Raw genomic sequence first — 23497 nt, 5'->3', positions numbered from 1 at the left:
TCCAACCTTTGTAGGAAAAGACTCCTCCAATACTTATGCATTGATGCATTGTTGAAGATAATGAATAATGTTACAAAATATGCGTCGATTTTAAATTTAACAACGGCATAAAATGTAATATTATCCAAGCTTCATTTCCATGCCTTCCTAGAATGTTCTGACTGCAACCAACGGTGTACTCCAATTTCTTCCACACTTCCGGTAGACCCGAGGGACTAGGGGGAGCAAACAATAGCGCTTATCGCAGCCGAAGAGCTCCAGTCATACCTCCTGTTGAGTTTGAGGGGCGAAAGGAGTTTGAAAATACCAAGCTGTTTTTCCTGTTCTTTTCCCATTAAGTCTCACTCTTTTAAAAGTTTCTACTATTAAAAATGAAGTTGGCGAATTCTTGGCGTCTTAAAGAGTGGCCCACTCTTAAGCAGGGGTGTGTGAAAAGAAAAGAGAAAAAAAAAAAAAAGCACGTGTGTCCAGTTTCTACGATTTCATAATGACGGACTTATCATTCATTCAGTCTAACCTATTTAAGACGAAACTGTTTGAAATTTAAAACATATTTACTTGCTACCTAACCTATTTTTGTTTGAATAAAAAATTTTCGCTTAAAGAGAGGATTGTGTACCATTATCTGCTCTAAAAGTTTTTGTGTTCGAATTTCAAATAATAGTGAAAAAGAAAAAAGCTTGCAAAAGTGCTTATAAACTAAATCACAGAATGCTCGAAAACCTGCATTGTTTAAAAATTTTAAAATGGCCTATTAGTCATGAAATGTTTTTGACAAAACTTTAACTTTATAACATTTAGGAGCTTTAGGGTGGGGCACAGGGTTCCGAACCTCCCCCTCCCGGGAATAATTTAACAATACCATTAACTATTTTTCAATATACTAGGGAGCTCTGCCCCCCGTTCGCTAACGCTGACCAAGCCCCGAAAGTTGCTTAGCAATCTTATTTGATTCTCAACGATTTAAAACGTCAATTATAAAGAAACAGGTTAAAAATGCATTATGAGCTCTCTTTGGAACAAAAAGCATCCCTTCCCCGGGTTTCAAAATAATTTGTACTAATTTGCAGAGCGATAAAGATTAGGAGTAGTGATGTTCCGGATATCCGTATCCGCGGATATCCAAGGGAAACTAAAGATCCGTATCCGCTACTTTTTGACGGATCTTAAACGGAACTTTTCTATTCTAAAAATTCCTAAATATTTGAATAAAAAACTCTCCGTTTAAATTAGGTTTTATTCCCTTTTTAAATTATAAGGTATCATTTCAGAAGCAAATTTGTACCACCCGTTGCAAAACCGGAGATATTAATAAAAACCGACTTCACGTTTTTCAGAATTATATTAGTAAAAACTTACCTGTACGTTAAAAATATTGGCCTCAAATTGAAAGAACTAAGTTTTTCTTCATTTTATATTTGTTTGGAACTTCCAAGTTATATGCAGTAAAAGCTATAATCTTGTCAAGGAAATTTTAAACGCAATTCAAAGCCTTTATACGACGCGTGATAGGTAGCTATTTCATAGTCGGTAAGGAGAAAAAGTTAAATGATTTAAAATTTCTATCCGCTGTCAGTTCATATTTGTTAACAATGTGTGTTTTGACCCGCAAAATCCATCTCAATATCGGGTCGGCCCTCTAGGACATGTTTTTTTTTTTTTTTTTTAATTTTTAGTTTAACATTCGTTTCTGTTATTGATTTGGGGTTTCTGTTGTTCTTCATTTTGGTTTTTCTCGGCATTCTTCAAAAAAAAAAGTGAAACTAAATTCTCTATTAACTGTTTGTAAAGGTTTTCTCGGCTCTGTTATTCTGTCGGTCGGAGTAAGTTGGGTGGAATAGGTCAGTGCTGCATTTATGCTGAAACAAAATGCGAAAAATTATTTCTAGCCTGCCCAGTAGCAGCTTTACACTCTTGCTCCTGTATCCTACATTTACCAAGGAAGCTAGAAATAATTCTTCACATTCTATTTAGGCATTAATGCAGCGTTGACCCCGTTCCTTCCAACTCTCCCTCACTTTTAACGGAGATTTCTTTAAAGAGTAAATCATAGTCTTGATTATATTTTCGCCGTAGATGACATTTTTTGAAGAAGCAGTGTTATTATTCTGACGGGAATACCTTCCGTAACAAATTGAACACTTGGATAGTTTAATTGGGTAAAACAAATTGAGACCCGTTTCCGTGGATCTTGACACTAATGATCCGGATCCGTGGATCTACTTTTTTAACGATCCGGCACTTCATTAGCTACGAGGCTCCTGCGCATTGCAAAATTGCAGTTGTATACGTTTGAAAAATCGCGTTCATAATCATGATCTCTAGTAATATATTTTGCTCCTTAGCTTGGGGCTTGAATTGAGTTGAGCCTAAGATTTTCCGTTAAAATCACAACGTTCAAATTTGGGAATGGGAATCCGAAATGAGTTAGTAAGTAATTTTATGTACTTAAAAATAGTTTAATTGGCTCTAAGAGATCTTTAAAAAACATTTTAAACGGACCTCGCGGAAATAGACCGGGATCCCGCGCCCTTTTTAGTTATTCGTTACTAACAAGCTAATTTTCCGTTTGTAGCTTCATTTTGTCCAGACGCCCAACATTAGCCAGCACAAAAATTTTGTAAGTGGTAGCTAACAGGGGTATTAAGGACATAGTTTGTTCATTTGGCGGTTATCAAATATTTATAACTAACTGTGTTATTTTTTATAATTCTCATATTAATTATCTAAATTAGCCGAAAAAAAATTGTCCTACAAAATGCACGATTTGATCAAAGGTGTCCCACTTTTGCAACATGTACTATTTACGAAGACATGAAATATAATTACTAACCAGCTGAATTTTTTTTTGGTCAGTTAGTTAATATTTATATAATTTAAGACACACATTGTCCTACAAATTGCGTGGTATGCTTTCCTGGTCCGACACTCCAAAGTTGTAGTACAAATCTCAAATATAAAAATAATTACTATCAAGTTGAATCTTCGTGAGTAGTTTCGTTTCAATGAGACGCCCAACAGTTTCCTTTGCAAAAATGCTCGATTGTGGCAGGTATATAATATGTTGATTTGATGATAATAAAAAAATTATTACTAACTGGGTTTTATTTTTTAAATTCTCAAAATAATTATTGATATTAGCCAAAAAAATATTTGTCCTACAAAATTCAAGATTTTATCAACGAGGTCCCCCCCTTTCTAACATGTATCATTAACAAGGTCATGAAATATAATTACTAACCAGCTAAATTTTATTTGATCAGTTAGTTAATATTTATGTGATTTAACACCCACATCATCCTACAAATTGCGTGGTACGTTTTGCCGATCCTCCAATGTAATTTGAAATTCATACAACTGAAAATAGATTCATTCACTACATTTTGCTATTGGAGTTCAGTTATATTAGTACGCATGCGCACATAATTGTTTACTGTGTATTAGGTATTTCACGTTGGAGTCGACCATAACCGTGCTAAGTTATTTTATGTTGACCACGTGTTTATCGCTCTGAAATAATTTTAATTACTTTGTGAATTGCTACAAAATAATGGAGTGTTTTTTTTTTTTTTTTTTTGCAATATATTGTGCGACAACCCTCGCTTTTATGAGAAACGCGAAGAAATCAAGAAATTTTCTCAAGATATTTTGCTTTCTTGTCGAAATTTTCCATCAGCTCGAAAGAATCATAATCACAAATATTGTAATGTCGTACTACCGGAAAATTGGAATGACGGCATAATCGGGTATCATTTTTCTTGCTATAAAGAATTTCGAGTGAAATCAAAATATTTATATTATAAAAGATAAATCGATTGACTATTTTTTCATTTCATTTTTAAAATATATGAAAAATAATTTATTAAGTAGAATTTTTCACGCAATTATGTAAAAAAAAAAAAAAAAAACTGGAGTATTTTCATGATAAAATTATTGCTATTTTTTTTTAAACAATCAATTTCGTAAGTACATTATGCTTTACATATTTTTCTAAAAAATTTGGAGTGTAATGCATATAGTACAGTAAAATTAGGCTAAAAAATAGCCAAACCCAAACGTCCAAAAAAAAAAAAAAAAAAGTCGAAACCTGTTGCAAATTACTTCTTACCCTTCCAGCAAAAAGGGGGTAAAAAGTCCCAGCACTTAGCGCTTCGGGTTTTGGGGGAAAGAGGAGGGCGAAAATCCTCTTTTTAAATAAAAATAATTTCTATTACTTAAAAAAAAAAAAAAACTTAAAACTCGCAGAAACCACACTTTATAATAGTAAAATAATAAACTCTCACAGAAAAACATTCTAATTAACTGGAGTGCACAGACAGACGGGGGGGGGGGGGGGGTCCATAGCGCAAATTGCGTCATTGGAAATTTTAAGGCAGTTTTTTCAAGGGGTATTTCTTTCTTTTTTGAGGGCTTTTATTTTGGATGGATTCACATAGGAAAACGAAAATAACAATTATTGTAGGACTAGGGATATATACCTGTTTTCTCGTTGAACATTGCTTTATTTGGGCACGAAACACATTAGTCTATCACGTGATATTTGTGTCCTACGGTTAATAAAAAAAAATGGTCCTGTAGTATTGACAACTTTGGAGTGTCGAACCAGAAAAGCATACCACGCAATTTGTAGGACAATGTGTGTTTTAAATTATATAAACATTAACTAACTGACCAAAAAAAAAAAAAAAAAAAAAATTCAGCTGGTTAGTAATTATATTTCATGTCTTCGTAAATAGTACATGTTGCAAAAGTGGGACATCTTTGATCAAATCGTGCATTTTGTAGGACAATTTTTTTTCGGCTAATTTAGATAATTAATATGATAATTATAAAAAAAACACACAGTTAGTTATAAATATTTGATAACCGCCAAATGAACAAACTATGTCCTTAATACCCCTGTTAGCTACCACTTACAAAATTTTTTGTACTGGCTAATGTTGGGCGTCACGACAAAATGAAGCTACTAACGGAAAATTAGCTTGTTAGTAATGAATAACGAAAAAGGGCGAGGTATCCCGGTCTAGAACTTTTTTTAATAAAAAAAGTTCTTATGAAGGGGGCACTTTTTACTTTTCGGGGCCTCTCCCAAAAACTGTCTGTATCCGCCCCTGCCTTTTAATTACTGTTTTATTTTATTGTTACTGCTAATAATTAAAAAGCGAAGTGCAGTTTAACCGAAGCGCCAAACATCGAAGCATCGGATAAAGGGTGACCGAAGCTTCGGCTGCTTCTTTTCTTGAATTTTTAGCCATGAATACTTGAATTCATAATAAATGCATGCAATATGATACTCTACTACAGATATTTTAATATGTATAGTGTCACAAAACATTTCCTGCTTACTGTCTTATTTTTAAACTAATTTCACTAAATCTTAACATTATACCTAATTTGAAATTTTTGAAGTCAAATTAAAATTGTTCTAGTTATGTACATATATTTTTTCTTACTTTACTTATCTTTCAGAAAAAATTCTTTAAGTAAGAGAGTTAACGCATTTATTTTGGATCTAGCCCCACTTAATTGAATATCGTCGGTTCCAAGAAATATTATTCGATAAAGCGGGTTATTTTATAGGGGTGATTGTGGTCCGGTATTTTACCGAATTTCCGGTATTTTCGGACGTATTTCCGGTATTTTTATGTCTGAAAATACCGGAATTATGATCTTTTTTCGTTATGCTTTTATCTCCCTACCTCCGCAATTTATTTTAAATTATATAATACTCATCAAATATACCTGCAAGAGCCTTAAGATGGACAACTATCCCTTAAGATGGACAAATGTCAAGATAATTTGTATAACACCAGCTCAAAAGTAACTTCGTAATCCATTAAAAATTTAATTAAATGTGCACGCAATATTTTGACTCAGAACTATTTAAAACTATGGCAAAGGTGCACTTAAGTAATAGGGGCCCCAAAGATTACTCCCCCCCCCCCGTTGAAACTTTCAGGTATTTTTTGATGAACTCACAATCACCCCTGATTTTAATATGCGGGAAAATTTTATTTAGCTTTCTAATTTGACAACATTTGTCTTAAAACATTATACTAATAATAAATAGATCGCTGCATAAAGAAATGTTATTGCTAAATTGTTTTTGATATAAGCTAAATTTAACAGCAAAATAGTTCAACAATTAGTACAATACATTACAAGTACGCATAGAAATTATAAAAAGTAACCTACAGCTTGAGTTATGAAATCTTTGTTTTGGCACCTTTTTTCAGTACGTTATTTTTTGAAAAATTCCATAAATTGCTTGTAAAAAAGATCTTTTTGGGAACACTTTTCTGACTTCCTTTTTTCCCTTCTCGTCTACCGTATCTTACATTTAATATTTATCAATTCCTCATCATCGCCTAAAGTGCGTATATTCATTTGCGTTATTTAATTTCATTATCGACTGCTTTTTTTTTTTTTTTTTTTTTTTGTAATGACAAAGACAAAAGAAATTTTTAAATTTCTTTCACTGTTCTTTTAAAAACATTAAAAAACGTTTTCATGGACTATGGATGTTGTTTTTCACGCCTTCAACGACAATCAATGTTCTTGCTTAATTTCTTTCTAATTTATTCAAAATTTTTCCCAGCAAAATTATTTGCTAAAGCTGATTAATATTATTCGATTGTCCGGGGAAATTGTTGCATTAAGCGAGGATATTTAACATTGCGTCTACGTGGAAATATTCAGTTCCAGGAGATTTTGTACGTAAACGCGGGGTATTTGCATATCCGTTACCCGATTAAGCGGAGCTGACGTATTTATTTCGAAATAAAAAATAAAAAAAATCACAAATAACTATTTTCTTTAAAGTGATAAAACGTGGATGTGCAAAGAATAATCTATTTCTTCATATTTTGCTTTATAAAATATAAATAATAAAAGTTCATTTTCAATTAACTATTTTTTTTTGCTTAATTCGTAGGATGTTTTATAATCCAGGACTATTTTTAATAATCTTGAACAATCTCTACGGGAAAATATTTTATGGAAGAAGCCGAAAAAAGTCCCCCCCCCCCCCATTTTTTTTACTTAAAAGAAAAAAGTTCTCTTGAGACTCTTTTTAAAAATATTTTAAAAGATTATCCTTACCTCCCCTTATCCTTACAGCCAAATAATCTATTTTAAAATAAGCAAATGCTACGTACTTATTTACTTCGAATATAGAGGTTAAACTTATTTTTCTCCAAAAACGTTCAAGTTAAAAGAATATGCAATTAATTTCTGGACAATTTCTGGTTCCAAGTGTTCAATACTTACAATCAATTTAACTAAATGTACTTATCTACTTTATTTCATTGTATGGCATAATTGCGTAAACTAAAAGGACACTATTTTATATAATTACAATTGTAAAATGAAACTCACAACATAAATCTTTATTTATTTCAACATAATATAGCTGCTGAAGCGGCAGAATCACTTCTCATGATTCGGCCAGGACGATGCTGTGGAGAAATAGCCGAAACTTCGTACCATGTCTATTTATAGTAATAATTATTTTTCATTGTTTTTGAACCGGAATTAGTATGCAAGCATTATGACATAGAAAGTACGCTAAGAAATCGTCTTAAAGTTCTGTATCGGAAAATAATTTTAGCGAGAAAGACTATTGAAAGTTGAGAAAATGATCGCATGAAAGCACCCTATTATTTACGGCTAGCTTCACACTTATAAGACACCTCCAAGAATTTTCCGGAGAACCGGACGCTCTTTCGAAAGGAGTGCAACAATTTGGCGTGTTATCTTTCCCTTGGCGAATGCTTTCCGAGGGGATTTACAACTGTTTTCGTGACCAGTAATGGCGGACATACGGATTTGTACTGAACCTGCTTTTTAAGTTTCTTTCCCTGCACAAAGGAAGTTCCATACAATAGTTGCTCTGACAGCTCACCTGTCATCCTTATCAGCAAGGGGAAGAGTTTGGATGTAGCCGCAACCAACACTCTCTTCGCTAAGCGTCCATCCACATCGAAAGCACAATGGATAATGAAAGATGAAACATAGGCTTATCTCAGATTTTATCTTATCATAGTGAGTCATGGAATTCACGTGGTAAGATTTCAACTCAATACTAACGGCTGTAAACACATGTGAACTCTTTTATCGCTGATAAATGTTAGGTATCACAACAAAACCATTTGTAATAATCTTATCGCCCAAAAACTTAATTAAAGAAGATACATCGATTTAAATCTTTATTTGAAACTAATTTCCTAATTAATTTCAAAACCACTGTCGACGATTTATTTATTTTTAATTTTTTCCCGAACTTGAACTGTCTACAAAGTTATTCTATTCTATTCGTTTCTCATGCACACACACACACACACACACACACACACACACACACACACACACACACACACACACACACACACTTAAAGACTTAATTTTTTTCTATTCGCAATCATTCCACCATAACATTTCACATTTTCAAAAAGACCATAGTTATTACTTTTTTAAACTGAGTTGTTTTCCAATGATTATTTCACTGTGGAGATTATTTTCAATGCGTTCTTATTCTTTTAATAATTTTCATCAATTAAGCATTACAATTATTTATTCTTCCAAAAACATAGCGATTTTCACATTTCCAAAAAATATTTCTAGTGATTTTATTTTTACAACAGCGAATTCAATTTCCTTAGAAATTTTCGAATGTATTTTGACATATTAAAACGAATGCATTATTCAAGTTATACATATGTACATGGTGTAGCAATCAACCTTGAATGAATAATTGCAGGTCTTAACATATAAAAAAAATTTCAACTTGTAAGAATATTTTTTTTTTTTCAAAACAATATTTTTTCAAACTTGTAACATTTTTCTACTTAGAAAATGAAATCAAATATTTTTTTTTTCTTCAATTATATAAAATGTTTTTAAGAATTAATTTCTCAAACTTGTAATGTATTTCCACTAATTAAAAAAAAAAATCAATTTTTTTTTCCAATCATATAAAAATAAATTTTTTAATCTTACAAAAATAATTTTTTTTCCGCAAAAATATTTTTTTCAAAACAAAAATAATATTTTTATAACATATTATTTTTTTCTTTTCAATCTTTTTTCACAAAACTTTTTTTTTTCATTTTTTTTTTTCAAACTTACAAAAATAAATTTAATCAACTGAATCTTCAAACAGAATGATTTAATTAATTTTAAAACTAGCAATCACTTTACTTTTTGTATTAATAACAACTATTGTTAATCCATTTACTCTTTGCACTCTCAGTATTAATTAGCACACATACATTACAAATAATAGTAATGTTTAAGATACTTATAAATCATTCACTCAAGCTTTCAAATATCCAATTATCATGTTATTGTTCAATCATGTGAGGGAACTTGTAATGAAACTTTACTCATCAATCGAAATTATAAGCGAAAATATCACATTTTTAGCAATTAATATAATCATACAATTAACTTTGAATTTAAGAAAATTAAAAACTATTATACACTTAGTAACACATAGGTCGAAATGGTTTACGATCAGGTGAGTGTCTTTTATCAATTGAGAGAACAACATAGTTGAGAAAGAGCGCTCACATTTCATATTAGAATTTATAAGTCTTTAAGGTATTTCTCCAATATTGAATTCAGTATTAATACGTATGAATTTCAACATGTGAATGTGACTGTATATTATTTTTCAACCCATTAACTTGTTTAAGGTTCACTATCATAATTTTCAACTTTTTCTTAGCATATGTTGAAATATTTTATGTGTGTCAATCTATTGAAATATCACAAAAATCATATTCTCACTCAAACTTTATTACAATACCATACAGTGAAACAAACAAAATACAGCCATTCTAAAGCTTGCTTACAAGAAAACGCATGTAGAAATATATGAAAGATTAATTTCAAAGCACAAATCATCAACTATATACAACGCAAAGCAATAAAACAAGTTTAACTGCCTTAAAGGATAACAGATACATTTTGAAGGATAGAGGTAATTCATTTATAAAACTTATTAATTTACTACTTAGCTAAAGGTGCGTATTTCGCAGTCTGAACTTCCACATTGACAATATGATCCAACGTCCACCCAGATCCAAGTTGTATAAACACCTCTAAGGCGTTTTCAACCTGACCAATAGCATCATTTAAATGTTCTAAGATAGTGTCCTTAACAAGTTCTATTCGCATTACACTTCTAAAATAAGAAGTAATCAAATCATCATCATCATCACCAACATGACGACTCAGCACTGCCTTCATTACTATGCACCATTTAATGCTTCGTTTTTCATCTATTTCATCCTCCAATATTTGAATAATTTGGAGTCTTAACTCATCAAAACACATTTTTATGTCTTGAGAATTTTGAGGAGCAGGTGTTACAAACTCCGTAGCAAAAACACCGAATGTAGTTTGTCGAGTAGGTTTTAATCTCTTTGGGACATGAGTTTTCACTGTAACTTGCTTCACTGCACTATGCATAACACGAACGTGATGCAAAAGGGTAGATTTACTCGCAAGCACTTTTCCGCACTGATCACATGTATAGCTTCGTCCATGTATCAGGATATGCCTTTTCAAACTATCCTCTCGTTTAAACTTTCTGTCACATTTCGAACATGCAAAGGTCATGGCACATCCTGAAACTTAAATTTTGAGAAAAACAACTCCACTCAGAGTAGTTTTTGACAAATTTTGAGAAAGATCTTGATGGTCACATATGGATTGAATTTATCTTTATTTATTTATTAATTTTGTTTTATTTTTTACTGTTGTGAAAGGATTGTATTCAAACAAATGCATTAAGCTCATTGGTTCTCTCATCCATTTCATTTAGCATTCTCATTGGTTGATAATTTCACCTTTTTGTTTAACGCATCCTTCGAAAGTATAAATTTGATGTGGTTACTTCGAAAGATCCTTTGGTGGTTTGGATTCCATTCCGATCGTGACGGGAGGTTTTCTGTGCTGAAGTTAACTTCTATCGAAAAACTTTTTCGAACAGTTGAAAATTTTAACTTGGTGTTTCGAATTTCTTTAGAGATTTTCTAATGGAAAATCATAGGGAAAACTCGAATATTGTTGATGGTGGTGTGAGTCGTGAAGATGTTTTATCATCACATGTAAGTATTTATTTTTGAGTGTGTTATGTGATAATTCTTTTGTTGAAATATTTGAGGGCTCAAGCAGTATGAAAATAATATAATAAATGATTTTGGGTAAAGATTTCACCAATTTTTCTATTTCAAAAGTGTGAGTACGAAATATTCATTTCATGAAAATTGATTAATATTTTCATAGAATGTGCTTACTTGAAGGTTTGCGCTTATTTGATAAGCATCTTACTTTAATATTCTAAAGAAGCTTGTTAGTTTAGTGGAAAAATTGTACATGCTGAATTTTGGTAGCGGAACAGTAAACGATATTGTGTGCTGTATTTTTAAATGAACTTTTATAAAATTTCAACTTTCGGATTCTTGTCTTATTAAAAGAATTGAATATGATGTAAACAGGAGTTTTGTTTTCACGTTTTATGTATTTATTTACATTTCATTTGAGTTTAAATTTAGATGATGAAATGATGTTGTGAAAGTATATAGCACGAAACTTCATATGTGCTAGTGTTTTAAATGCTATTTTCAATGATAGAATTGACTTAAATAAAAAAAGTTTCTGATAATTTTTGATTTATTTTTCCTTTATATCTTTTACAGGTATGTGCTTCATGTGGGAAGCAATTTAGTTCAAATTCAAATATGAATCAACATCTTAAGACTCATTCAGGAATGAAACCATTTTGTTGTATGAAATGTAATGCTTCCTTTGGGCGTGAGTCTACTTTGAGAAGTCATCAAAAGATACATTCTAGAAAGAAGTCTTATAGATGTGAAAAGTGCGACATGCTATTCGATGAAAGAAAGCATTTGAATCTACATATTAAGGAGCATGGTCCCTCATTCATATGTCAAGAATGTGGAAAGTCATTCAAGTGGAAATCTGCTTTGAATCGTCATTTGAAGATTCATAATTCTACTACCACCTTTGCATGTTCGAAATGTGACAGAAAGTTTAAACGAGAGGATAGTTTGAAAAGGCATATCCTGATACATGGACGAAGCTATACATGTGATCAGTGCGGAAAAGTGCTTGCGAGTAAATCTACCCTTTTGCATCACGTTCGTGTTATGCATAGTGCAGTGAAGCAAGTTACAGTGAAAACTCATGTCCCAAAGAGATTAAAACCTACTCGACAAACTACATTCGGTGTTTTTGCTACGGAGTTTGTAACACCTGCTCCTCAAAATTCTCAAGACATAAAAATGTGTTTTGATGAGTTAAGACTCCAAATTATTCAAATATTGGAGGATGAAATAGATGAAAAACGAAGCATTAAATGGTGCATAGTAATGAAGGCAGTGCTGAGTCGTCATGTTGGTGATGATGATGATGATTTGATTACTTCTTATTTTAGAAGTGTAATGCGAATAGAACTTGTTAAGGACACTATCTTAGAACATTTAAATGATGCTATTGGTCAGGTTGAAAACGCCTTAGAGGTATTTATACAACTTGGATCTGGGTGGACGTTGGATCATATTGTCAATGTGGAAGTTCAGACTGCGAAATACGCACCTTTAGCTAAGTAGTAAATTAATAAGTTTTATAAATGAATTACCTCTATCCTTCAAAATGTATCTGTTATCCTTTAAGGCAGTTAAACTTGTTTTATTGCTTTGCGTTGTATATAGTTGATGATTTGTGCTTTGAAATTAATCTTTCATATATTTCTACATGCGTTTTCTTGTAAGCAAGCTTTAGAATGGCTGTATTTTGTTTGTTTCACTGTATGGTATTGTAATAAAGTTTGAGTGAGAATATGATTTTTGTGATATTTCAATAGATTGACACACATAAAATATTTCAACATATGCTAAGAAAAAGTTGAAAATTATGATAGTGAACCTTAAACAAGTTAATGGGTTGAAAAATAATATACAGTCACATTCACATGTTGAAATTCATACGTATTAATACTGAATTCAATATTGGAGAAATACCTTAAAGACTTATAAATTCTAATATGAAATGTGAGCGCTCTTTCTCAACTATGTTGTTCTCTCAATTGATAAAAGACACTCACCTGATCGTAAACCATTTCGACCTATGTGTTACTAAGTGTATAATAGTTTTTAATTTTCTTAAATTCAAAGTTAATTGTATGATTATATTAATTGCTAAAAATGTGATATTTTCGCTTATAATTTCGATTGATGAGTAAAGTTTCATTACAAGTTCCCTCACATGATTGAACAATAACATGATAATTGGATATTTGAAAGCTTGAGTGAATGATTTATAAGTATCTTAAACATTACTATTATTTGTAATGTATGTGTGCTAATTAATACTGAGAGTGCAAAGAGTAAATGGATTAACAATAGTTGTTATTAATACAAAAAGTAAAGTGATTGCTAGTTTTAAAATTAATTAAATCATTCTGTTTGAAGATTCAGTTGATTAAATTTATTTTTGTAAGTTTGAAAAAAAAAAATGAAAAAAAAAAGTTTTGTGAAAAAAGATTGAAAAGAAAAAAATAATATGTTATAAAAATATTATTTTTGTTTTGAAAAAAATATTTTTGCGGAAAAAAAATTATTTTTGTAAGATTAAAAAATTTATTTTTATATGATTGGAAAAAAAAATTGATTTTTTTTTTTAATTAGTGGAAATACATTACAAGTTTGAGAAATTAATTCTTAAAAACATTTTATATAATTGAAGAAAAAAAAAATATTTGATTTCATTTTCTAAGTAGAAAAATGTTACAAGTTTGAAAAAATATTGTTTTGAAAAAAAAAAAAATATTCTTACAAGTTGAAATTTTTTTTATATGTAAAGACCTGCAATTATTCATTCAAGGTTGATTGCTACACCATGTACATATGTATAACTTGAATAATGCATTCGTTTTAATATGTCAAAATACATTCGAAAATTTCTAAGGAAATTGAATTCGCTGTTGTAAAAATAAAATCACTAGAAATATTTTTTGGAAATGTGAAAATCGCTATGTTTTTGGAAGAATAAATAATTGTAATGCTTAATTGATGAAAATTATTAAAAGAATAAGAACGCATTGAAAATAATCTCCACAGTGAAATAATCATTGGAAAACAACTCAGTTTAAAAAAGTAATAACTATGGTCTTTTTGAAAATGTGAAATGTTATGGTGGAATGATTGCGAATAGAAAAAAATTAAGTCTTTAAGTGTGTGTGTGTGTGTGTGTGTGTGTGTGTGTGTGTGTGTGTGTGCATGAGAAACGAATAGAATAGAATAACTTTGTAGACAGTTCAAGTTCGGGAAAAAATTAAAAATAAATAAATCGTCGACAGTGGTTTTGAAATTAATTAGGAAATTAGTTTCAAATAAAGATTTAAATCGATGTATCTTCTTTAATTAAGTTTTTGGGCGATAAGATTATTACAAATGGTTTTGTTGTGATACCTAACATTTATCAGCGATAAAAGAGTTCACATGTGTTTACAGCCGTTAGTATTGAGTTGAAATCTTACCACGTGAATTCCATGACTCACTATGATAAGATAAAATCTGAGATAAGCCTATGTTTCATCTTTCATTATCCATTGTGCTTTCGATGTGGATGGACGCTTAGCGAAGAGAGTGTTGGTTGCAGTCAGAACATTCTAGGAAGGCATGGAAATGAAGCTTGGATAATATTACATTTTATGCCGTTGTTAAATTTAAAATCGACGCATATTTTGTAACATTATTCATTATCTTCAACAATGCATCAATGCATAAGTATTGGAGGAGTCTTTTCCTACAAAGGTTGGATTTTTGACTTTAAAATATTTTTTTCTTCGTATGATAAATTTACTATTGATTCCGGGGTTTTTTTTTCCACGAAGATTGTATGTGTCTGTTCCTATCTATTTATGTTGATCATGAACTAGCATTAGATTAATTCGAAGTTTAATGAAAATTCTTAAAAAGGAGCAAATATAGTACTTGTGATAGGTCTAAAATTGTGTTAAGCAAACTTTTTATTTTATTTTGTTGGGGATTTTCTATGAGTGTGTATATTCTTGAAATGATTTGAAATTTTGTAAAAATATCTTTTGTAAGTCTTGGTTGTGATGTGGGAGTGTTTTGTTGGAAGCTTCTTCAGTTATACAAAATTGAAGCCGACTTGAATGAAATATGCGACTTTGAATTTATTTGCATGCGAATGAAAAATTAATAAATAAAACTGAAATTTATAAATTGTATTGAAAACTCTGTTAATGAAATTAGTTGGCTGTAAAGTAATAATTTAGAAAAACTTGTTCACTTTCGTCTTGGAAAATAACTATATTGAAAGAGTTGTATTTTGAATATAATAGCGGGAACATTTTTCATCACTTTGGTAAATGAATGATAAATAGTAAAACGCGTGAGAATATGTTAAAGTAAAATAAAATATTATTGGGAAAATGAAATAGTCAAAGTGATTCAAATTCATGAAAGTTGAAAATTTTGTTTTATTCTAACAAGAGTGCTTGTATGAAAAAATAAATAAAGTAATACGATGAAATGACTAAGTTAAATACTAATCAAAAAATAATTATTGGAGTTGATTAAATAAAATGTGATAAATTAAATGAATCTCTTGAAAAGCATATGTAGTGATGAAATGTAACTTGAGTGCGAAATTTGCTTACTGGAAAAAATTAATTAAGTTGATTTTTAAAATTCGTGAAAATTTGTTAATGATAAGTATTAATTACTACTAAGAGTAAATTGATTGCAAGTTTTGAAATTCGTGCAAAGAATCAAAGATGTAAAAATGATAAAGTTTGAAATGCATGAAAAAGAAAATCAAAATTCGAAAAATATTTTAAGTGTAAATATGTATGAAAATACAATTGAACTCCTAAATGATGAAAAAAATAGTTTAAGTTGGAAAAATGATAAAGTCGAGTACACTTGTAAATGAATAAAAGATGCAAAAGTAATTAGAAATCAAAAGGTATAAAAATAAACTAAGTCTACAAATTGCTAAAAATAGACAAAAGAGCTTTAAAATAGTCAAAGACCTAACTAGAAAAAAATAATCGAAATCCTAAATGTATGGATGTGAAAAAATTTCCAGTCCAAAAATGCATGAAAGAAAAATCTAACTTGTGAAAAATATTCAAAGTCTGAAATGATTAAAAATAGTGAAAGACTAAGAGAGTGAGAAAATAATCAAAGATTAAAAGACTTTAGAATAGTCTAAGACTAAAACGGTAAAATAATCCTCGAACTCTAAAATGCTTGAAAATAAATCAAAACGCGTGAAAATATCCTCGTAAAAGTTTGTGAGAAAAAACAACTAAGTCCAGTATGACCGAAAATAAATAAAATTCGCGGCAAAATATCTAAAAACGCGCGAAAATATCCTCGTAAAAGATTATGAGAAAAAGGTGACGAAGTCCGAAAACGCGGGGGAGGGGGGGGGGGGAATATAAATGCGCGAAAATATCCTCTTAAAAGGTTACAAAAAAAAAAAAATGACAAAGTTCGAAAACGCGCGAAAAAAAAAAAAACGACAAAATGCGCGAAAATACCCTTGTAAATGGTTACAAAGAAAAATGACAAAGTTCGAAATACGTGAAAACAAACTAATTCTGAAAACTGTGAAGTTCGAAAGGCGGAAAAATAAATTAAGCTGTAAAAATGAAAAAAGATGGAAATACGTGAATAAATCAAAGTTTGGGTGTTCGATTCCCAACTCCGATACTCTGTAAAAATAAAAATAATTAAATTCGCGGAAAATATTCAAAGTTCAAATATGTAGGAAAATAATTGAAGATCAAAAGACTGGAAAATAGTCTAAGACCTAAATGAAAAAAAAAAAGGTTGATAGGGTGTATTTAATACACCTGGTTGGTTGGTGGGACCATCATCTTTTAATTAATTATTTTTGTGAAAACCTTCGTTACAAAGAAAAAATCACGGAAAATATTCTAAGTACAAAAACGCGGGAAAATATCTAAAACGCGCGAAAACTATTCGTAACCTTTCACGGTAAAATGACAAAGTCCAAAAAATGCGGGAAAATATTTAAAACGCGGTGGTCACCTTCTTCAAGTTCGAGGCGCAACCCCAAGGTCATCCCCAAGGTCGGAGGGGGAGTGGGAGGCGGCTATGAGCCGGATTGCAGATGCATAGCCGCATTGCCGCCGGCTGGCGTTGAACTGTCCTTATTCCCCTACTGAGATACACCCTGATGACCGAGAGAAGACAGCGTTTACAACTGGACAAGGCTTATGGCAGTTCAAAGTGATGCCCTTCGGCCTCTGCAATGCACCAGCTACGTTCGACCGTCTTATGGAGACAGTGTTAAGAGGACTTTCCTACGAATCCTGTCTGGTCTACTTAGACGATATCATCATCGTGGGACGCAGTTTCGAAGAACATCTGGCAAATCTTAGGAAGGTGCTGCAGAAGCTTAAGGAAGCCAATCTGAAGTTAAGCCCGTCCAAATGTAATTTGTTCCGCCGGGAAGTGAACTACCTTGGTCACATCATCTCTTCTGAAGGGGTACAAACCGCTCCAGAAAAGGTATCTACAGTCAAGAGTTGGAGTCGTCCCAAAAACATCCATCAGCTGCGAAGTTTCCTGGGGCTCTGCACGTACTACAGGAAGTTTTTGAAGGGTTTTTCCAACATTGCACGACCTTTGCATAAGCTGACGGAGAGCAAGCAAAAGTTTGAATGGTCCAAAGAATGCGACGATGCATTTCTACGACTGAAGGAGGCTTTAAAATCAACGCCTATTCTCTCATATCCTCAGCCTGGAAAATCCTTCATCCTAGACACTGATGCGAGCCACGAAGGCATCGGAGCTGTTTTATCCCAAGAAATTGACGGCAATGAACATGTCATCGCTTACTGGAGCAAATGTTTATCAATGTCGGAGCGAAATTACTGCGTCACCAGAAAGGAGTTACTGGCCATAGTGAAAGCTGTAGAACACTTCCATCATTACCTCTACGGCCGAAAATTTCTGCTTCGGACAGATCATGCCTCTTTAACTTGGCTTTTGAACTTCAAGAATCCAGAAGGCCAGATAGCCAGGTGGATACAACGGCTCCAGGAATATGACATGGAGATCAAGCACCGAAAAGGGTTGTCTCACGGTAATGCAGACGCTTTATCAAGGAGACCCTGTCCTGAGAACTGCAATTATTGTTCCCGAATCGAGAAACAGTATGGAACGACTAGACCGACCGCCTATCAGGTGTCAGTGACTCCAATATCATCAGAACCTGATCCATGGAGTGACGACCAAGTTCGAAAAGATCAACTTGAAGACCCCGACGTAAAACCAATTTTGGAGTTCATGGAGAGTGACAGTCGACGACCTAGCTGGCAGGACGTTTCCATCTTCAGTCCTGCAACAAAAAGATACTGGGCTTTATGGAACTCGCTCCATTTACGGAACGGCGTGCTACACCGAAAATGGGAATCTGACGACGGCAAAACATCTAGGTGGCAGTTACTACTTCCCCGATCAAGGATTTCAGATGTTCTGAAAGAAATACATAGTAGTGCGACTGGAGGACATTTTGTTGTCTTGAAAACCCTCAATAAAGTTCGGGAGCGCTTCTTCTGGAGCAAGGCGAAGGATGACGTGGAGAAGTGGTGCCATTCTTGTGACGCCTGTGCTGCTCGTAAAGGACCGAAGAAGAGAAGCAGAGGGAAGCTACATCTGTACAACGTTGGAGCTCCTTTCGAACGAATTGGGATCGACATCCTGGGTCCTCTACCAAGAACTGCTGATGGGAACAAATACATTCTTGTTTCCATCGACTACTTCACCAAATGGCCGGAAGCATATCCCATTCCAGATCAAGAGGCTACCACCGTAGCAGAGACTCTAGTCCAACATTGGATCTCGAGATACGGAACACCTTTGCAGATTCATTCCGATCAAGGGAGGAATTTCATCTCTGCTGTGTTTAAGGGCCTATGTCAAATTCTCGGAATTGAGAAAACTAGGACAACACCACTACACCCACAATCGGACGGCATGGTGGAGAGATTTAACCGCACAATCCTGAATAATCTCTCACTTATGGTCTCCAGAAATCAACAGGATTGGGACAAGAAGCTACCTTTGTTCCTGCTGGCCTACCGCAGTGCTGTCCACGAGACTACCGGATATGCCCCCATCTCAGATGCTCTTCGGACGAGAGCTTCGGCTACCTTGTGATCTCGTCTTCGGTCGTCCTCCGGATGCGCCTGCATCGCCTGAGGAGTACATCCAGGATCTCCAGGACCGGTTGGAAGACGTTCATAACTTCGCACGAGAGCGAATCAACATCGTGGCGGAGAAGATGAAGACCCGATACGACACAAGGTCTACTGGACATGAATTCAACGAAGGCGACAAGGTTTGGTTATGGAATCCCATCCGACGGAAAGGTCTGTCACCCAAATTGCAGTCGCATTGGGATGGACCCTACAAAGTCCTTAACCGACTAAATGACGTCGTAGTGAGGATCCAAAAATCACCTAATGCAAAACCTAGGGTTGTACATTATGATCGGTTAGCCCCATACTATGGCCATAGTTCATGAGTATTACGTAAACAACCATGGTTGATAACATAAAAGTTGTAGATATTTTTTTTTTTTTTTGCTTTTAATGTTTAGTAATATTTCTTGTTATTATTGTGTTTCCTATGCATTATTGGTTATTATTTAATGTGTGTATTTGTGAACTTGTGATAGAAGTTTGCACCCTTTCTGGGGATTGTACTGCCCGGGACGTGCAGTCCTTGGGAAGGGGGCAATGTTACAAATTCTGTAAATAGTAATTATTGTAGTAACGTAACCTGTAAATAGTTTCCTGTAATGAATATACAACCCCTTTTCATATGGCTAAAGTATACGACCCCCTATTTCCTTTTTGTTCATTGATAAAATTTGATAACGGTCTACTACTTTACAGAAGCGTGTGGAATATTTGAGAAATTTCTTTTCGGTGTGTATATAAGCCGTTAGCGATGGATAAACAGTGGAGTCTCGATTGAGAATTTGTACTGAGAGTGTGTATTAGCTCTGTTTATAGCGAGGCATTTCGCTGTGTTGTTTTCGTATTTGGAAGTAAATACGTGTGTAAACGTTGAGTTTACGGTGTTGTGTGATAATTGCTTAATTGCTGATGAATAATTTAGCAGTTGTTGACGCTCTTTCCTGTACATAGTGTAAATAAATTTCCTGTATTCTTTAATCAAGAACTGTGTCATCCTTTCAAGAAAGTTGGAAGCCGCACCGAATCCGTTACAGTATTATACATTTGTATTTAGGTTGAGGGTTCGGCTTTGTATTGGAAGTGATGCTGCAGGTCGAGTACGCTCTTCTGAGGTTAAAAATTTGGCCCTGAAAAGGGCCTTTGTTTGATAGAAAACTCAGACTCCGAATCCATAAATAATTAAGACGCAAAATTCAATCTTTACCGAGGCGTAAAAACTAAATCAAAGAAAGCTTTGTAATTTCTAATTTTTATCTGTTCTTATCTCATATAAACAAATTTAAATGTTTTTCATTAGTTTGAGCAAGAGTTTCAAAATCAGCGAAGTCCGTGCACAAGCGCAGTTGAAATGGCAAATTTGTGATAACCGGGATTTAACGTCGAGTATTGATTTTTGGCAATGATTCCATTTGTTATGTACAGGTCTAACTTAGTCATTAGTTAATGCTCTTAAAGCTATTCCCTATTTCTCCGTAGTTTTATTTTCATTTTTATATTTTGTCCTTTTTCTTTCTTTTCTTTTTTAATTCATTTCTAATAACCTATCTTGCACGTTTATTTTTAACTTGTTTCGTTTTATCAATGCAGTTGGCCTTTCTCCTATTTGTCTTTGATTTTCTTTTTCGACTATTGTGTCTTGTTTATTTTCTGAAGTTTTCTCCTTCATTTTGTGTCTTTTTCTTCTTTTCTCAGAAGTTCCTCAACTTGTACAAATCATTATTTTCTGAATACAAGAAAGTTTTTTTAGAAAGTTGATGCTTCACATTATGATACATAAAATGACTCCTGATTTTTGAATATTACATCACACTTAAAAGCCAAAGTTTACATGCCAACATTCACTGCTTCGTGAAGCATTTTTTTCACGGGTAATAAAATGCTAATATATGAGTAAAAATGTCTTATTTGTGCAAATAAATTGAGCAATTCAATCAATTGGAATTGATGTTTCTTTTCAGCAAAAAGAGTCCAATCCCGATGGAGGAATATAAGAGATAATTATTTAAAAACGCAAAAGAAAAGAAACCAACAGCCTGAGCCAAAAGGTAGAGTCTACGTTTATGCCAAACATTTGTTTTTCCTGAACTCCATATATAGTTCGGAAAAATCGAAACCGATGCCGAGCCTTGAGGTGGACCCAGATGGTCTGATCGCTGGTTGCAGCTCAGAATCGTTTTCAGAAATGACAGCAAGCACTCCTCGACAAAGTACAACAACGAACCCTTCTACTCGGAGTTTATTGAGATGGGAAGCTCCCTCGGATCAGCACCGAATAGATATTGACAACAGGTCTATGTTCATGAAACCGATGGTGAGCATCAAGTTGGAACCAGATGATCCAATCGGTGAATACAGCTCTGACTCTCTTTCAGAAACTACAGCATGGACTCATCCACAAACTACAACAACGAACCCTTCTACACGGGGTTTGTCGAAATCAGAAGCAACCCCGGAGCAGCACCGAATGGATGTTGACAACAGTTCAGTGTACAAATATATAAATCAAAGTATTCTGGTTGAACCTGTTGACGAGGACCGAGCATTTTTTGATTCTCTTCTGCCCACGCTCAAATCTTTGACGAATGATCAGAAATTAGAATTCCGTGTGGAAGTCTTGAATTCGCTCAGGCGGATTAAACGAGCTGCTACTTTACTTCAACCTTCAATAATCCCAGATGTACAACATTAGGGTGAGCCGTTTTTTTTTTTTTTTTTTTTTTTTTTGAAATTCATTTTTGCGAAGCGTTTAAAAGTTGCATAATAAGTTAACAAGAACGCCAAAAAAATTCTTGAATATTAAAAGATATCTAGCTGCGCCCCTTTGCTTCTGAAGAACAGAAAAAAAAAAGAAAAGAAATCTTCTTTTTTGTAAAAATATATATGTTGAAATAAAGTCCAAATATTTTACCTTTTTGGTGCTTTTGTTGTTGTTTCTACTTTTATATGTTTTCACTTCCAGTTCACCTGCCATCTCTCCGTAGTCAAGCTTTACCTTGGAACAAAACAAGAAGTTCTGTCTAGAACTAAACGAGCCTACTTTCCCATATACCCATACTACTTTCTAGTACCTGAGCAATATTCTCAAAAATAGCTAAAATCACAAATTGTTTCGAAAATATTTTTTTAATACTTTTGGCTGATTTCTAGGAATAAAATATTCCTCACTCATCTTTAAAAAAAAAAAAAAAAGCAGCACCTTTTAAACAAAGCAGCTTATACACTTTTTTCCATTAAAAAAATTCTTTAACAGTTTTCAAAACGAAAAAATAATAATTAAAATTAATAAGTTTATTAAAATAAATACATCATATCAAAAAAAAAATGTTTCTTTTTCCCCTGTTGCCAAATATAATTTTTAAATGAATTAATGCAATTACCAAAATAAATAAAAACAATAAAATGTCAACTTAAAGAAATAATTTTCATTGTGAAAAAAAAAAATCGTCTGCGCAATCAAAGATCGTTTAAATGCATTTTGAAAACGAAAAAACCAAAAACATTTCGGGGGAAAAGCCCTCCCACCCCACACTTATTTTTGAGTGGATATTATTCTCATGATTAGGTTCATATTGTCCGATGAAGACATTCTCTTTCTCTTTATTTAAAACTAGCAGTACCCGCACGGCGATACCCGTGCTAGGAATGTAAAAAAAGTCCATAGAAGAAAAAAAAAACTCCCCCCCCCCCCTTCTGATGTGAAATGATCATTTTTCTTCAACCAAAATGCGTACCAACCTTTGCAAAAAACCTATTCAAGTTTCTTTGGAATTTAAAACTATTCTCTAAAACACATTAAAAGATTAACAGTAGCTATACAATTCAAAATAATCCTTCAACTGTATAGTTCATCGCTTCACGCGCAAAGTAACCACGCTACCGTAACCCTATCCTTTAACGAATTTTTTTTTTCTGCGATTTAAAATGTTTCGCCAAACAAACAATACTAAATGAAAACGCTGTAAAGAACAATCACAATTTAATAATACGACAAATCAAATTATTTACTGATATAAGTAACTATCTTCAACTATAAGAACAAAAACAACGTTGAAGAAATAAAGGAAAACAAAACCCAATAGAAAAAGCCTACAAAATCAAATTACGAACCTGAACATGGAAGAAAAAAAAAAAAAAAAGAAAAAACGCATTCCAAACTCTGTTCGCTGACCACTAGAGACCCACAATAGCGTAGCATCTGAG

At 32.9% G+C, this 23497-nt stretch overlaps 1 long non-coding RNA gene across 1 annotated transcript in view; it reads left to right on the top strand.

The window, feature by feature from the left end:
- LOC129221284 (uncharacterized) overlaps nt 1-22250 on the top strand; it is a 35109-nt gene extending 12859 nt beyond the window's left edge. Inside the window, exon 3 of the long non-coding RNA XR_008580493.1 lies at nt 21256-22250. This is a non-coding gene — a long non-coding RNA (uncharacterized LOC129221284). The remainder of the gene's footprint in view (nt 1-21255) is intronic.
- The last annotated feature ends 1247 nt before the right edge of the window (nt 22251-23497 follow it).

Source organism: Uloborus diversus, chromosome 4 (genome assembly GCF_026930045.1).
Source record: "Uloborus diversus isolate 005 chromosome 4, Udiv.v.3.1, whole genome shotgun sequence".
Lineage (NCBI taxonomy): Eukaryota > Metazoa > Arthropoda > Arachnida > Araneae > Uloboridae > Uloborus > Uloborus diversus.
Note: the sequence above shows the minus strand (reverse complement) of the source record. Positions and strands in the feature narration are given on the sequence as shown.